An 18,210-nucleotide genomic window follows, 5' to 3' on the forward strand; every position below is an offset into this window, starting at 1 on the left:
GGTAGACTTTTCCCGCCTAGATGACAAACTCAAGCAACGCTCACAATCTGGTGCTCGCAAGTGAGGTCGAACCCTTAGCACCAGAAGAGACAGACACCGTCCTACACACAGATGCTGAGACAATTAATTAGAGCTATGGAGCAAAGCGAGGACTACAGGGAACCCCACAGCGAGGCGCTCCTGCTGCAGATGGGTTACTACCTGGGACAACATGGAGAACCAGGTGAGCCATACTATGATTATGATGATTACTCACAAGAGCCATACCCTGATTACACTGATGAATTTGTAAACCTGATACATGGTGAGCAAGGGGGCACCGAGGCCCCGAAAGTTATGGTCAACATGGGGGGAATGACACAGTGCTTCCTGATAGACACTGGCGCTACAGTCAACATAATTGGAGAACTGGGATTCGTGCAAATGGGAAACAGAAGGGAGCTAAACCAATCAAAAGTATGCATCTTCCAGTGGGGAGCCAGCACCCCACTGCCATCTCTAGGACAATTCCGGAGGACCCTCACGCACAACAGGAAAACAACTGAGACAGTTATCCATTTACTCAGAAGCCCAGTCAACGGGAAGTGACTGCTCAGCTATCGCACAGCAAAGGCCCTGGGACTGATAGACATTCACTACCAAGACAACAAAGTCGTCTGGTGCAGTGCAGAGCCACCTAGAACCCAATCCATTGCCCACATTAACAAAAACGTGAGACCTGTCCCTCAGCACTGCAGGACAGGAGGGTTTCACCTACAGTAGGCAGTGTCTCACGAATGACAACAATTAACAGACACTGAGAGCATCGAAAGGGCGACTGGTCCCACACCATGGATATCACCAGTTGTAGTGGTACCTAAAGAGGGAAAGAAGATCAGACTCTGCATCGACATGAGAGTCTCCAACATGGCTATAGTGAGGGCAGACGTCCAACAAATATGGGCAGACGGCCTAAAAGAGCACACAAGCACGTCAGGGACATCATAGACCCAGACTAAGGGGGTTCCATCGCAAAGAGATCTTCAACAGATCATATGCCCAGATTGACACATATAATGCATCAGCACAAACCTTTGCCGGTAAACCCACTTTAGTCTTTGTGGACGTGGAAAATGCCCTTAATAGGCTGATGTGCCCTTTTCCTGCGTGCATTCTGTCAGAGTACGGCTTCCATAGAAAAATTATTGGCTGGGTACGAGCATAATACAAATACCTGAAGGGGTTGATTGCCACTGGTGGTGTAACATCCTCTTACTTTATATAGGCGAGGGGGACAATATAGGGATTCCCCTGGTCACCCCTCCTTTTCGCTAGAACTTTAGAACCCCTGCCATATAAGTTTAGAAAGAAGGTCAACATCTTAGGTCTAAAGATGGGAGAGATGGTTTCCAAAACGTTTTTGCATGCAGACAACATCTTACAGTAGCAGAAGCAGAGAAAGATTTAGCTAAAATTATAGAAATTACTTTAGACTATAGTAACCTACCAGGTTACAAGATACACTGGAAAAAGGCAGAGGTGTTGCCTCTTAGAGGGAGTGCTACACAACTGTTCTTCCCAGTGATGCCTGACCTCCAGCTGACAGATAATCAGACTTATTTGGGGTTTATGCTGTGCAGATCAATCTCTGCCATGGTCAAACTGGACAAGACCAGGTCTTGTATTGTATGCATGCAGACAACATCTGACAGTAGCAGAAGCAGGGAAAGATTTAGCTAAAATTATAGAAATTACTTTAGACTATGGTAACCTTCCAGGTTACAAGATACACTGGAAAAAGGCAGAGGTGTTGCCTCTTAGAGGGAGTGCTACACAACTGTTCTTCCCAGTGATGCCTGACCTCCAGCTGACAGATAATCAGACTTATTTGGGGTTTATGCTGTGCAGATCAATCTCTGCCATGGTCAAACTGGACACGACCAGGTCTTGTATTATGGAAGATTTTAGGAATTGGTGAAATCTACCACTTTTGCTGATGGGAAGCGTATTTCTATATAACATTATTTCTCTCTCTAAACTATTTATTTAGTATTCGTCCATGCACAATCACATTATTTTATTTTAGGAAGATGCACTCAATGCTCAGCTCCTTATTGTGTCAAAAAGGGATACCGAGGTTTAAAATGGAAAAGATGTACAGAAATATAACTTGGGGGTGGGAGGGTTTAAACTTTCCCAATGCTAAAATGTATGTGCGATATGATATGATAAGTCATCTATAATGCGCCTCTACACAAGTGTTTCTATGTGTGACAAGACAAGAAAGGGAAGACAGAGGGAGGACAAGACAAACGATCTATCTCGGCCTTGTGTCATTCAGATCGTGCAAGTGCGACAGTGCAAAGTGCAGGGAGAATGGAAGGGGGAAGTGCGAGCGAGAGGGAATGGGGAAGTGCAATCAGGGCAGCATTGCTCTGAGTAAGTGCAGCCAGAGCAGCGCAGCTCTGGGTAAATGCAAGGAGGCAGGGTACTGCAGAGTTACAGTTACAGCCTCTTACTGCGCAGTGGGCCGGAGGCAGTGCAGAGGACACTAATCGTGGAGGAGCCTGGTACCCAGTGAGAATCTGAGGGTAGCCAAGCAACCAGTCGGCACAGCAGACAGGTAGGACAGCAGGGGAGAGAGACAGAGAGAGAGAGCGAGAGAGAAAGCAGAGGAGAAAGGGAAGGTCTCGAGCTGCTTCATGAACATCAGATGGTCCGGCTCAATTTTGAGAGGGGACGTGAGGCCATTCCCGAGGGATGCACCTGCAGAGGAGAGAGATCTACACCTCATTCTCTGCCTGGAGAAGCGTCTGACTGTCAGAGAGTTAAAGGTAGATGAGCAAAGGGCTCGAGAATGAAGGTTGTTTGAAATAGAGAGTTGGATGTAGTGCAGGCCCCGGCCCAAGAAAGCCTTGCGGACAATGCAGAGGGTCTTGAACTTGATCCTTGCAGCCACCGGGAGCGAGTAGAGAGATTTCAGGGCTGTAGAGTTATGGTCCCTGAGTTGGAGGCCAAGTACAAGTCTTGCAGTTCTGTTCTGGATTAGTTGCAGAGAGCCCAAGAGTACAGGAAGGTAGATTGAGAAAGTGGCTGTTGCATTAGTCCAGCCTAGAGAGAACTTGGGCTCTTCAGACAGTAAGCTTCTGGGGGAACAAGAGAAAATGAAGAATACTTCTGAGGAGGTGCAGCTGGTAGTTGGCCTTCTTGGCCAGGCCCGTGATGTGAGGAGAGAAGGAGATAGTTGAGTCTCATCAAGTTTTTTTGCCTCACAGGAGGGCGAAGGAAGAGGGCCCAAGGAGAGCGAACAATGTGAGTGAGGAAAAGCAGGAGCAGGGTTCCCAATGAGAAGGATCCCAGTGTTACTGGCATTAAGGCAGAGATCATTGGAGGCGCACCAACCCTGAATCGCTGATAGACAGTCAGGAATGAGCGAGAGAGGAGAGGAGGCTGAGGGGAGCCTGAAAGAGAGCTGAGTGTCATCCACAGTAAGACTGAAAGTTAGAGGAGAAGGTAGAGATAAGGTGAGCCAAAGGGGCCATGTAGAGATTGAAGAGTGGGGGTGAGAGGTGAGAGCCCTGGGGAACACCACACGTGGTTAGAGAGGTGATGGAGAGAAAGACACCAAGTTGGACCTGGGAGGTCAGTCCAGAAGGAAGGAAGTCAATCACTCCAGGGCCTGATCTGTGATGCCCAAGTTTTCACTGAGTCAATTGATATGAATGGCATGATTGACTGTGTCAAAAGCAGAGGAAAGGTCAAGGAGGATGAGGACAGTAGGAAGGCTGGAATCAAGATTAGTGAGCAGATGTTTACAGGTATTCAAAATTGCAGTTTCTGTGCCTCTGGCTGCTCTGAAGCCAGACTGATGTTTGTAGAGACAGCCAATAGATTCAGTGTGGAGAGTAAGCTGGGAGATGGCCAGCTTTTCCAGGAGTTTGCCCAGGAAATGAGTGATAGAGATCGGGCAATAGTTTGCCAGAAAGGTAGGATTGACAGAAGGCTTTTTAAGGAGAGGGTGCACAAGGGAGTGCTCAAGGATAGAGGGGAAAGATCCAGTGGCGAAAGAGTGATTGCAGAAGAAATTGCCCAAGACTGGAGAGAGGCTGTCAATGTGGTCCTTGATGCTTCTAGAGGAGCGGGGGAGCACTTGTTTGGACTTCACTTTCATAGATCGGACTTGTCTAGAAACCTTGTCAGGTGTAGTCAGAGAGAAAGATTAGAAAGAAGGAGGAGAGGGAGAAGCGGCCAGAGGTGGGCCAAGAGAGGTAGGAGAGAGGAGGAGAGAGAGGACAGGATATCCTGAGTTTTAGTGGTGAAGTGAGAGGCCAGAGCCATACAGAGGGCCTGTGAGGGAACAGGAGAGGTGACGACTGCAGAAGGATTGGCAAGCGCCTTGCAGATTCTAAAAAGTTTGGCCTTGTTGTTAGAGGCTGCAGAGGCGCAGGCTTGGATGTGGACTCTCTGCTGGAGTCTGTATTGCCTTTGGAGCAGGCGTCAGTTTGTCACAGGACCTGCCCAGTGCCCTCTTCTTCCTCTCAGCCACCCTGCACTTCAGGGCGGTGTGGTCAGAGACATACCACGAGTTGCCCTTGGAGGTAGGCTTCAGACGGATTCTCATGACAGAAGCAAGGATGTCCATATCGTTGGAGATAGAAAGATGCAGGTTAAAGAGGTCTGTGTCAGGAAGAGAGTCAGCCGCAGGTGTAGGAGGAGCAGAGGCAGTAGAGGCAAATGCATCCACTGACACAAGCTTCATGGGCCGAATGACCGAGAAGGTAGGTGACAGTGCTTGGCGGGCTTTGCTTGAGGGACAGATAGTTTCAGGTGAAAGGAGAGCAGAAAGTGGTCAGTCCAAGAGAGGGTTACAGAGGGGGATGTCTTAGGAGATGAGAACATCCAAGGTGTGTCTGACCAGAGAGTAGAATGGAAAGAGGTAGAGTGTTGCAGAGGTTGCGGAAGAGCCCAGAGGAGGTATTAGAAGCATTCAGATGGAAGTTGAGAGGTAGAAGCAAAGAGGCAAGGAGAGAGGAGGAAAGGTCAGCCCACTCTGAGAGAAAGAGGGCATCCTGGCCGGGAGGCCTGTATATGGTGGGCACAGTCAGAGAGAGGCCAGGAGAGATAGAGAGTCTGCAGATCAGGCATTTAAAGGTGGAGTAACCCTGCGTAGGGATTACAAAGGCAGGGACCCACTGCAGAAATATCATTGCTACTCCACCTCCGGGTTGGTTGGCTATAGGCTCGGAGAGGATCTTGTATCCCTCAGGGAGGAGAGTGTCAAAACCCATGACAGAGCTGGCCCTGAACTATGTCTCAGTGACAGTGAGGACATCCAGTTAAGCTCTTGTAGGAGGTGGCAGAAGTCAGAGGAGTGTTTGGCAGCAGAGTGGAGAGTAGCGGCGTGGAGCAGGTTGCCACATTTGAAAGTCTTCCGGGGTGGGGTACAGGTTAGAAGTGCACCTGGCGGAATTGGTTGAGGGGCCCGAGAGTGGGCAGAGGAGGTAGCAGGAAGTGGGATAGTAGCCAGAGAGGTGCTAGTAGGAGTAGCAGGAGAAGGAAGGAAGGTGATAAGACATGGGAGACGCCTATCGAAAAGGAGGCAATTGGGCAGAGGGCCCTCGACCAAGATGTGCCATCCATATAGACATTAATAATGGTATTGGAGGAGTCAAAGGATGCCAAAAGGACCTCCCACTGAGTGCCACCATTAATGGGAGAGGAAGAGATAGGAGAGCGAACCAAGATCCTATGAGGGGTCTATAGGTCTGGTGAGGGAACGACAAAGAGGATTTCAGTGAGAGTCGGTCTGGAGGGAGCACTGATGTAGTTATAAGCGATAGGGAACTTCTTCCTTCCAGACATAGTGAGTGTGGGCTACTATATTAGTGCAGTTGGCAAAATCTGGTATATGGGGGAGTGAATGCCCTCTTAGGCTTCTTACATAGACTTTCGATTGCACCCACATAACACAATCGAATGTATTCATCTGGGTAGTCCTCTGCAAAATCCAAATATACTATTGGTGCATTCTGCAGTGGTTTGGTGGCGACTCATACAAAAAGGTGCATAAGAGTAAGGCTCACATCCAAAGCATGGATTTGGAGTTATAGTTTATGGCAAGAAAACTTTCTATTGGCGTTTATGGCATGAAAAGTGCATTTTGCTTTTAATGCACTGTTTTGTGGAGGGCTTTTTGTGCTCATTTGAAAACATGTTGACGAAGTTTGGTCTCCCAAGGCAGGACTTTTGGAAGCACTTACAATTGCAAAGCTGGTTGAAGGAACCACACTTATTATTACTTAAAGAAGGACCTATTGTCTTTGCCCTTTAAAGGATTCCTGGAAATAAAAACCAAGGGAAAGAGAGCTGTCTCAAGAGTCTACCATTTGGTACTGGACAAGTCTGGAAAACTGCTGCCGGGCCTCAAAACGCAATGGAGGGGGACAGATTCATGTTAATTACAACAATTGAATATGGTAAGAAATTGTGGACGGTTTGAATGGCAAAGTCAAAAGACATGAATACACGCTAGACTTTACACCATATTTGACATAGATCATACTGGTACCCGACGCAAGCTAAGAAGAGCAATAGTTCTTGCTGAAGGGGATGTGGGATGAGCGGTCCCTATACATATGCTGTTGGGAATGCCCTTTAGCTTCCTTATTCTGGCAAAAAGTATTTTGAGCAATAGACCAAACATTGGGGGTTTCCCTGAAGGGACATATAATAGTATGCCTGACCAATTGCGCTGCACCCTAAGAACTGTCCATTCACAAGCAACAGTGTTCCAAATCACAAAAGACTCATCAATTTTCTGTGCATTTTTCTTTACTGGGTAGCCAACACGTGTTTCAACCTAAACACTCAGGTTTCCTCAGGACTTTACATCCCAACAAATCAATCAAAATTGTTACAAGTAAATACATGAAAAGAAAACGTCAAATAATTTCTATTTTATACATTACCAATAACTTTGCACTCACATTCCATAGAAAAGGATATATCCATATGCCATGTCAGTGTAATCCACAGGAGGTAACCATCATAAATTATGGGAAAAAGGGAGAAAGATACATTGATACATTCAATTAGTTTACTTGATCTAACTGGTTCATTAGCCAAGTAAATAGCACTTGCATATCCAGTGCTCAACCATGTGTCATTATATCTCTGAGATATCCTCGTCCACCATTATGATCATGCTTCCACCACCAATGCGCCTGATTTGCATCTCACGTGGAGAATGTCACATATAAAATCTTTCTGATCACCCCTTAAACAGAGTCATGTGTATTCAACTAAAATTGGTAGCACCCATGGTGTCCAATGGTTAAAGTGTTTCACTTACAATGTCACTGGTGCCCCCTCACTGTGTCCAAAAGAGGATTGAATCAAGATCTAACTATAATTACTGATAGATACAAAGTTGTTGGATTTTGTTATGTACTATCTGCTCCTCCGTTCACAATTGTGTACCATCACCAATATGCAAGAGCCAATTTTGGGTTTCTACTCGCCAATACACCCTCTTAGCATATTTACAGACAACAGTAATATTGCTAGCCTGCCCCATTCTTGTTTATCAGAGCACCCTTGTGATGCTACAGTAATTGTGAGAAGGTTACCTGAACTTCAGTGTCTAAGGAGTTTCTCAAAATATGACTAGGCAGTTCTTCAGAAGTCATTAACTTAACAAGTCCATTCCGACAAATAGAAACCCTGTAATTCGATATTAGCCAATTTGTTCGAATATAATCAATCAAATGGAACATTTGGCCGAATTCGTCCAGTACCATTCGATAGATTATAAAAAATACTGAACATGTGGAGCAGGGGTTGCGGGGGTGTCCCCCGATCCACAAGTTTGGTATTTTTGACCTTGCAGGGATGTCACCTGCTTCCTGAACATTGGAGGCGGGGGACCCAAAAAAAAGGGGAAAAAAGAAAAAGGGACCCTGCAGCGTCGGATCTGACCCGCGTTAGAGGGACGGATCTGACACCATGGGGGAAGCGGAGGCGAGCAAGTAGGTAAGTAGGGGAGGGGGATTAGGGTGGCGATGATATGCATACATTTACAAACAAATTGCTGATGCAAGCACATTTATTGCGGTCCGTTTACCTCGAACAATTTTCACATGAACAAACAACCCCAATCCTGTAATTCAACCATAATAAAAAGATTTTAATCTTAATTGCAGTCAACACTATGCATCATGCAACAGCCGTCACCAAACCACCCAAAATAATTGATGTTCTTCTTACCTTCTATTCAAAGTTTCTAATCACTATGCATCTATAATACTTTGCAGATAGGAACATGTCAGGAAAGCGGCAATTCAATTGTCTGAAATAAAATATTTACATCAATCCTTTAGTTCAAGATTCATCATTCAATCTGCTTACTCTATATCAATCAGCACCTCTCATCAATAAAAATAATTTTTGAGATCCAATCACCTATTTAGGATGGGTTTGTTACGCCCATCATCCCAATGGCAAATGTTTGCGGTGTTCCGCATGGCAGCGGGTGCTGCCAATTTGTTTTCAGCATGTATTTATATTGACAATGACGTCAGAACATTAGAACGTCTGTGCAAGAGGCACCAAGCAAAAAACGTGTTTTAGAACAACTAAAAAGAATCAGGAAAGGCAATTTCAAGGAAACAAACAAGAGGGTACAATTTGAAGACTCACCTGTCACAAATATTTTAACCTATTCAGGACAAGACGTTGAACCAGAGGTGGGAGAAGAGGACGAGGAAGGAGATCAGAATGTAAGGACATAGTGACAAGATAATGGACACAGAGACAGCAACGAACGAGAAGACAGTGAATCCCGTGATGAATTTGTCAAAAAGGACATTATAAAATGTAGAAATATCAGTTCTCAATAAAGGGTTATCTTTCACTCTGACTGTATGTACAAAATGATTGGATCAACACACAAGTAGATCTCTACAAAAATCATTAGAAAACTTAAATTACATTTTTATTTTTGTTCGATGGACAGTAGCATAGGAATTCTATAGTCAGGCCATAGGCATGCACTCTGGCTGGTTCCATCTCCAACCATAGTCGACCATAACCAATAAGAATTGACCATGGTCAGCTATCAGCAACCATAGTCTTCCATCCCTGAACACTGGCTATTATTGTGAGCGATGGTCAAATTAGTTCTGGCTCAAGGATGGCACTTTAGCACACAAATTTGTTTTGGATTATGTGTAGCATTTAAGAGCCACAGTTACTTTCAGCCCACAGGTAACACTTTAATGGTACAATTAGTTTTGGTACATTGGTGGCCCCGTAGTGCCACAATTAGTTAGCTAATAGTGCTTTGGTGCCACACTTAGTTTTGGCTCATAGGTAGCACTTTGCTGCAAAATAGGTTTTGACGCATGGATGGCACTACAATGTTTCGCTCTGGCCTATAAATATGGATCCCAGAGCATTACCTGAAGCGGTAATGCCCCCCCAAATCAGAGTTTATTGCTTAATTAGTACCCTGACCCGTTAGATGGAGTACTTAATACTTTTTAAATTGTGAAACGCTTCTCCGTTTAGCAACTGTAAAAAGAAAAATAAATGTCCGTCATGGAACGGGATTCATAGTCCTTTCTCCCTTTCCATGGCGGCCATTCGAAAGTGGGGAAATATAAACAAACAAGATGGCCACTACGGCATGTCCATGGCAGTCATTACCAGGTCAGTGACATGCCGGCGCAGGAGAAGGATGGAGAAGCGCAGGTACGTGCAGCGTGGGGGCGAGCGGTGATGTGGAAAAGGGGGAAGCAGACCATGGAGGGAGCTTGCACTTACCGGTGATTCGGAACGGGAAGATGGTGGCCTCCAGCTCTGAGGTGGCTTGGAGCGGGGGCTATAACATGTGGTAAAGTCCCTGTTCTGATCCTTCTCATTGGCTGGCAGGCCTAAGCCACGCCACTGTCAGAAACGAATAAACAAAAGTACCCCATTTTGTACCTTCATCTAGAAGCTGGTGATGGAGGTAAACATATTTCCCCACAAATGAAGGAATGCACTGAAGCATCTCTTTGCTTCAGGGAAAAATGTACCACCCAAGGTACATCAGAACGTTCACAGAGATGCATACATTCTGATACCCTCTGTCTACCTTGTACAATGAGCAGGAGGGCCACTAGTGACGCATCTGCACAATCTTATTCCCGGGACAGAAGAAGTATATGCATTGCTGCTTCACCATTATGCATTTCCATCCCTGAAACAGGGGCGGGGGAATGTGTTTTTTATTTGTACGGCCATATCATATGTGTGAATCTCTCAGTATATTGCATGCAGTAACAGGAAATACAGCATGTGGTATTCCTGTAGGAAATACTGTATGTACTCTTAAGACCCCTGTGTTCTGGGTTCACCCTCCTAAATAATTCTCAAAGTTGTGGGCTGCATTTAAAGGCCCCAAACTGAAAAGCAGGATTGTTCAATACTGACAGAAAAATGGCTTTACATGTGTGATTGCAAATGAAAACTGAAGGGCCATGTGAAAAATACCTACCTGTCATTACCTAAGGAAAAGCAGCATTTTAATTTACAAAGCAAAGAGAAAAATCAAGGTCCCTTTCACATGAAAAACAGGATTTTAAACACTGTCACATAAATGGCTAGGCATGTGTATTTGCAGTTTAAGGGTTTCATCATGAGTTGGGTGATAGTGCTTAAATGCAGCAGTAACAGTATTACCGTTGTATTTAAGGGCTGGCCCTATCACGAGTCTGGCAGCATTACCCCCAGCTCTGTTATGTTATGTTACTCAGATTTATAATGCACACGTACACCGAAGGCTTCTTGGCGCGAGGATAGTCACAGTAGTACAACATCAATCTAGGGGACTAATGAAAGAGCAGAGTTTTTAACAAGCGATGGAAGTGCAGGTGGTTCGTGGTCAGCCTCAAAGTTAGAGGGAGACCATTCCATAGCTTACTAGCAGCCACTGAAAAGGCTTGCCAGCCCACTCTTTGAAGACGAAATCGGGGGACAACAACAAGACAGCCACTGCTTGACCGAAGAGGGCGGCCAGGAATATAAGGAGTGAATTTATCCCACAAGAAATCGGCACCATCCTGGTAGTATGCCCGGTGAACAAGACAGAGAGATTTAAAGACTATTCTTTGTTTCTCCGGAGCCAGTGCAAAGAACGTAGCACTGGGCTAATGTCGGAACCATAAGGGTTGGCTGTGGCTGTCCCAGCAGCCAGGTTCTGCAGCAGTTCAAACAATGGATTAGGCCCGAGGGCTGGGCCAGGTAGAGAGCATTACAATATTCCAGCCTGCTGGAAATAAGAGAAGCCACAACTGGAGGGTGAAGAGAAGGAGGAAGAAAGGCAGGATCTTCCGAAGGACCCTCAGTAAGAAGTGGCCAGTCTGGCACACTGCACTCACCTGTAATTACATGAACAGAGAAGCAGAACGATAGACTCCAAGATTTGTAACTACTGTCAGTGTAATAGGAAAGTCACCCAGTGAGGAGGGCCAGAATGCCATGGAACAAGAACAGGATTCAGGGGAGGCGGCCACCACTAGGGCCTCAGTCTGGTCACCATTGAGTTTGAGCCAATTGGCACCCATCCACTACCCCACGGCCGCCAGGCAGTCACACAGACGGGGTGACACCTCCTCTCGTTCTCGATCTAAAGAGACCAGGATCTGCATGTCATCTGCGTATGAGTAGCACCTGAAGCCGTGAGAGCGGATGAGGTCATCCAAAGGCTGCACATAGATGTTAAACAACATCGAGGACAAGGCAGATCCATCAAGGATGCCACAGGAAAGAGAATAGAGGGAAGAGAGAAAAGGAGGTAAAATACTGATTGTCCCTGATTGGTCATAAAAGAGGTATACCACGCCCGGACAGGATCCAAGATGCCGATAGAGACCAGACAGGATAGGAGTATGGGGTGGTCGACAGTGTCGAAAGCCGCTGATAGATCGAGCAGAATTAGGGCGCTCACACCACCTCCATCGACCAGCCTGGCCATATCATCCATTACTGAAACTAGGACACTTTTGGTACATCTCCCGGGGCAGAAACCTGACTGAAAGGGGTCAAGCACAGAGGAGGACTCAAGAAACTGGAAAGAAGTGGAGATATCAAGGCCTCAAGAAGCTTCATAAAGAAGGGAAGTACAGAGATAGGGTGGAAGTTGGACAGAACAGAGGCATCCAGTGACGGCTTCTTTTAAAGAGGGACCACGATTGCCTGTTTAAGTTCTTTAGGGATCACACCAGAGCAACAAAAATGGTTTACCGCCCTGGGTCACCAGAGGAATAATCTCAGGCAAGAGATCTTTAAGAATAAATAGAGGATTAGGGTTGGATGGGTCTGCAGATTTCAGGTGAGCAATGGCCTTCAGCATGGCTCATCAGAGAATACAGGGAAAGTAGCCCACCCAGAGGTACCTGCTGGCTGTGCCCCATGACGCTCACACCAGGGCTAACCTGCGTGAGATGAATATTGTTTTGAATTTTAACAATTTGGTATGGAAAAACCCAGCAAGTGCATCACAGTGTGATTGAGAAGCTGGCGCTGTGGAAAGAAAGCGTTCTGTGGACGAAAATGATTTAACGACCGCAAATAGCTCCTTCGATTGATTGAGTGCTGTTTCAATCTTGAGAGTAAAACATTTCTGTTTGGCTGACTTAATAGCCAGATGATAGTTTCTGGAGAGCGAGGCGAAGCCCAATTTATCACAAGAACTATAAGAAGAGCGGCACATGCGCTCTGATTGGCGAACCCCCAGTTAGCCACTCTCAGTTCTTCCGTGAACCATCCCTCAGACGGGTGGCCATGCAGCTGCATTGTTTTAAAGGGTGCCAATTGATAGGCAATAGCTATCAGCACCTGAGATAGGCTGACAAAATCCACAGGCTAGTCACCGGACATGTATTCTTCATCGCAGATGCCAAGACAGGCTTATCAATGTCATGCCATTTCCTCTTAAGAACTGTACATCTATATGGTGTAGGAGGGGAAACTCCAAGGGGTACTGAAAAAGGGATCAGAAAGTGGTTGGACCAAGGGACAGACACTAAGGAGATGCCGACCAGACCTGGGACTGCAAATAAATTAAGATCCAGGATCCTCAAAGAAGGTGGGTGGGTTCAGTGACATGTTGGGCTAAACCCAGATCCACAAAACCCTCAAAAAAGCATCTAGAGTCGGGAAAAGAGGAGGGTTGTTAAAGCGGATATTAAAGTCGCCTAGCACTTTGAGATTTACATATTTCAGGTGAAACCAAGTCACGAGTTCCAGGAAAGGTAGCATGAAATGCATATAAGGGCCAGGCAGATGATAGTCTAGTAGAAAATGAACAAAGTCAGAAGCAGAGATTTCCAAGCACACTAAAAAAGCTTCCATGGTCAGCTCTGAGCTAAATATGCTGAAAGCAAAATTACCGAATTACCACCAATGGGGAATGGGAAGTTACTGCTAAAGCCGAACCTGTGATATGGCGGTATTACCATCGGACCAGTTGGCTGTAGCGCTATTTGCCCAGGCAGGATACTGCCAAATTCATGAGGCCCTAAATGTGAAAAGTGTACCACTAACAGGAGACATGTCAGGAAAAAAGGCATAGTGTGTGTTGACAAAAAGTAATGTTTATTATATTTTGCATACAAAATGCCAGTGACATTTGAAAAGCCACTTTGTTTTCAATTGGAAAAGTTCTGTAGGCCAGATGCAAACCTTTTTGCTGGCTGTTGGGCACATGTCACAAGGAACTTCAACACTGGAAGGCTAGCATCCTAGTGTTTACAACTGCAATACAATATGGCTTGCTCTGGAAGTTGTGGAGAGCCAAGTGTTCTTTAGACTGACTGTCTCTGCAGGACCATGGCTGATGTATGACCACAATGTAGACAGTAGGTGTGAAGAGGGGAGCTGTGAAGACAATTCAATTAAGCGAGCCTGAAACTCTAACTTCAAACAGGTCACCCACTTCAAAGAGACTGAAAAGAAAAAAACTCTGGTTACAAGCAGCCCAGTGAGCCCATATGCCCTGAAGGCGGGAGAATTGCCATTTGTCCCACATGAAAATGTACTATTAATTTAAAAGGACTATTATTATTTAGGCCTTTTCCCCAGCAACCATAAGGGAGATTTCCTTCATTTATGTACAATTTTTTAGGTAATTTACAGGCGATTTAGGAGATATAAAATGCATGCACCTACGAGTTAGGGAACTGTAATGGCCAGTTAAACTAGATTCCTGGCTGATCTGAACATTTTCCAAATGTGAGAGTTGGAGAATGGGTGGAGGATACAATTAGGAATATGTGTAATACGTTAAATATTCATAACTATTATGCTTTCAACGGAAACGGCAGAAAATTTCCACATGGCCGTGCAAAATCGTGCGGACCTGGCTGTCGTCTTTTTTAATTCCCCATGATGAACTGAAAAGGAAAATATATATGTTATGGCAGTTGCTATAAAATTATGATGTTGTGCCACAAAACTACATTTTTGCAAAACAATTTGACATGAGAACAACATATGTCTGCTCCAGACCCCTAACCCAACCCTGACTAGGAGGCTGGGTTTGGGAGAAGAGAGAAGGGTAACTGTCCAATCCTATTTTGTGTGACCTCTTGCAGGGCACTCCCCAAGATTATAAAATTGGTGGTGTCATCACTGCTATAAGGGGGACTGCACTAGGAGGAAGAGACAGAGCTGCTGCAATTTACCATCAAAAGAGTGCTGATGCAATTTACAACCTGACAGCTGCAAGAAAACACCAGAAGAGATTGCTGACAGTGCATCTGGGTGGAGATCTATTGCTAGAAAGGCCTAAACGCTGACTGGGTTCTATGGTGGAGAGCGGGAGGCCATCCTTGAGAGTGGCGTGACCAGACACCTGCCCTATCTTTCCAGAGGGTCCTGACATGCAGCTGGCTGTCCTGAACTTAAAACAGGGAACCCCACAGCGAGGCGCTCCTGCTGCAGATGGGTTACTACCCGGGACAACATGGAGAACCATGTGATCCATACTATGATCCCCAGCTAGTGAAACAACTACCTATGACAAACACGTGGCTTTGAACAAAACACTGGTTTTGCAAACTAACTGAGATGATGAAAGATATGTGTTCAATCAGTGTCACCAGTCACTGCACGAGACGGTTGAGGAGTTTATCACCCGCCTTCTGGCAGAAACAGATCCACTGCCAATTCTCGCAGTTCTCCGTTGAGGAAGCAGTCCGCCATCGTATCATTGAGGGTTGTGTGTCATCCACGCTAAGGAAACAGCTCCTGAAGAAGCCCCTGACCATTGATGAGGTCATAGAAATGGTGCAGGTGCACAAAAGGGCTGAGGTTCAGGTGAATGCCATGGAAGCACTGAAGAAGAGAAAGGAAGAGATGGTTGCCGAATTCTCGATGCCCGGGACCCCGGAGCGAGGGTCAGGAACAAACCAACCCAGTGTGAGAGGGCAGCAGAGGGATGGATTCATGCAAGCCTGCATGGCCCCCAACTCTGAGGCTATGCTACCGCTGTGGCTAGCTATTCCCACACCCCGGCACATGCCCGGTTATCAACCAACGGTGTTTGAGGTGTGGCAGAGAGAGCCATTTCTACAACATTTGTCGGGAGGGTAGACTTTTCCCGCCTAGATGACAAACTCAAGCAACGCTCACAATCTGGTGCTCGCAAGTGAGGTCGAACCCTTAGCACCAGAAGAGACAGACACCGTCCTACACACAGATGCTGAGACAATTAATTAGAACTATGGAGCAAAGCGAGGACTACAGGGAACCCCACAGCGAGGCGCTCCTGCTGCAGATGGGTTACTACCTGGGACAACATGGAGAACCAGGTGAGCCATACTATGATTATGATGATTACTCACAAGAGCCATACCCTGATTACACTGATGAATTTGTAAACCTGATACATGGTGAGCAAGGGGGCACAGAGGCCCCGAAAGGTATGGTCAACATGGGGGGAATGACACAGTGCTTCCTGATAGACACTGGCGCTACAGTCAACATAATTGGAGAACTGGGATTCGTGCAAATGGGAAACAGAAGGGAGCTAAACCAATCAAAAGTATGCATCTTCCAGTGGGGAGCCAGCACCCCACTGCCATCTCTAGGACAATTCCGGAGGACCCTCACGCACAACAGGAAAACAACTGAGACAGTTATCCATTTACTCAGAAGCCCAGTCAACGGGAAGTGACTGCTCAGCTATCGCACAGCAAAGGCCCTGGGACTGATAGACATTCACTACCAAGACAACAAAGTCGTCTGGTGCAGTGCAGAGCCACCTAGAACCCAATCCATTGCCCACATTAACAAAAACGTGAGACCTGTCCCTCAGCACTGCAGGACAGGAGGGTTTCACCTACAGTAGGCAGTGTCTCACGAATGACAACAATTAACAGACACTGAGAGCATCGAAAGGGCGACTGGTCCCACACCATGGATATCACCAGTTGTAGTGGTACCTAAAGAGGGAAAGAAGATCAGACTCTGCATCGACATGAGAGTCTCCAACATGGCTATAGTGAGGGCAGACGTCCAACAAATATGGGCAGACGGCCTAAAAGAGCACACAAGCACGTCAGGGACATCATAGACCCAGACTAAGGGGGTTCCATCGCAAAGAGATCTTCAAAAGATCATATGCCCAGATTGACACATATAATGCATCAGCACAAACCTTTGCCGGTAAACCCACTTTAGTCTTTGTGGACGTGGAAAATGCCCTTAATAGGCTGATGTGCCCTTTTCCTGCGTGCATTCTGTCAGAGTACGGCTTCCATAGAAAAATTATTGGCTGGGTACGAGCATAATACAAATACCTGAAGGGGTTGATTGCCACTGGTGGTGTAACATCCTCTTACTTTATATAGGCGAGGGGGACAATATAGGGATTCCCCTGGTCACCCCTCCTTTTCGCTAGAACTTTAGAACCCCCGCCATATAAGTTTAGAAAGAAGGTCAACATCTTAGGTCTAAAGATGGGAGAGATGGTTTCCAAAACGTTTTTGCATGCAGACAACATCTTACAGTAGCAGAAGCAGAGAAAGATTTAGCTAAAATTATAGAAATTACTTTAGACTATGGTAACCTACCAGGTTACAAGATACACTGGAAAAAGGCAGAGGTGTTGCCTCTTAGAGGGAGTGCTACACAACTGTTCTTCCCAGTGATGCCTGACGTCCAGCTGACAGATAATCAGACTTCAGACTTATTTGGGGTTTATGCTGTGCAGATCAATCTCTGCCATGGTCAAGCTGGACACGACCAGGTCTTGTATTATGGAAGATTTTAGGAATTGGTGAAATCTACCACTTTTGCTGATGGGAAGCGTATTTCTATATAACATTATTTCTCTCTCTAAACTATTTATTTAGTATTCGTCCATGCACAATCACATTATTTTATTTTAGGAAGATGCACTCAATGCTCAGCTCCTTATTGTGTCAAAAAGGGATACCGAGGTTTAAAATGGAAAAGATGTACAGAAATATAACTTGGGGGTGGGAGGGTTTAAACTTTCCCAATGCTAAAATGTATGTGCGATATGATATGATAAGTCATCTATAATGCGCCTCTACACAAGTGTTTCTATGTGTGACAAGACAAGAAAGGGAAGACAGAGGGAGGACAAGACAAACGATCTATCTCGGCCTTGTGTCATTCAGATCGTGCAAGTGCGACAGTGCAAAGTGCAGGGAGAATGGAAGGGGGAAGTGCGAGCGAGAGGGAATGGGGAAGTGCAATTAGGGCAGCATTGCTCTGAGTAAGTGCAGCCAGAGCAGCGCAGCTCTGGGTAAATGCAAGGAGGCAGGGTACTGCAGAGTTACAGTTACAGCCTCTTACTGCGCAGTGGCCCGGAGGCAGTGCAGAGGACACTAATCGTGGAGGAGCCTGGTACCCAGTGAGAATCTGAGGGTAGCCAAGCAACCAGTCGGCACAGCAGACAGGTAGGACAGCAGGGGAGAGAGACAGAGAGAGAGAGCGAGAGAGAAAGCAGAGGAGAAAGGGAAGGTCTCGAGCTGCTTCATGAACTTCAGATGGTCCGGCTCAATTTTGAGAGGGGACGTGAGGCCATTCCCGAGGGATGCACCTGCAGAGGAGAGAGATCTACACCTCATTCTCTGCCTGGAGAAGCGTCTGACTGTCAGAGAGTTAAAGGTAGATGAGCAAAGGGCTCGAGAATGAAGGTTGTTTGAAATAGAGAGT

This window comes from Ambystoma mexicanum, chromosome 6q (assembly GCF_040938575.1).
Source record: "Ambystoma mexicanum isolate Mex_15411 chromosome 6q, UKY_AmexF1_1, whole genome shotgun sequence".
NCBI lineage: Eukaryota > Metazoa > Chordata > Amphibia > Caudata > Ambystomatidae > Ambystoma > Ambystoma mexicanum.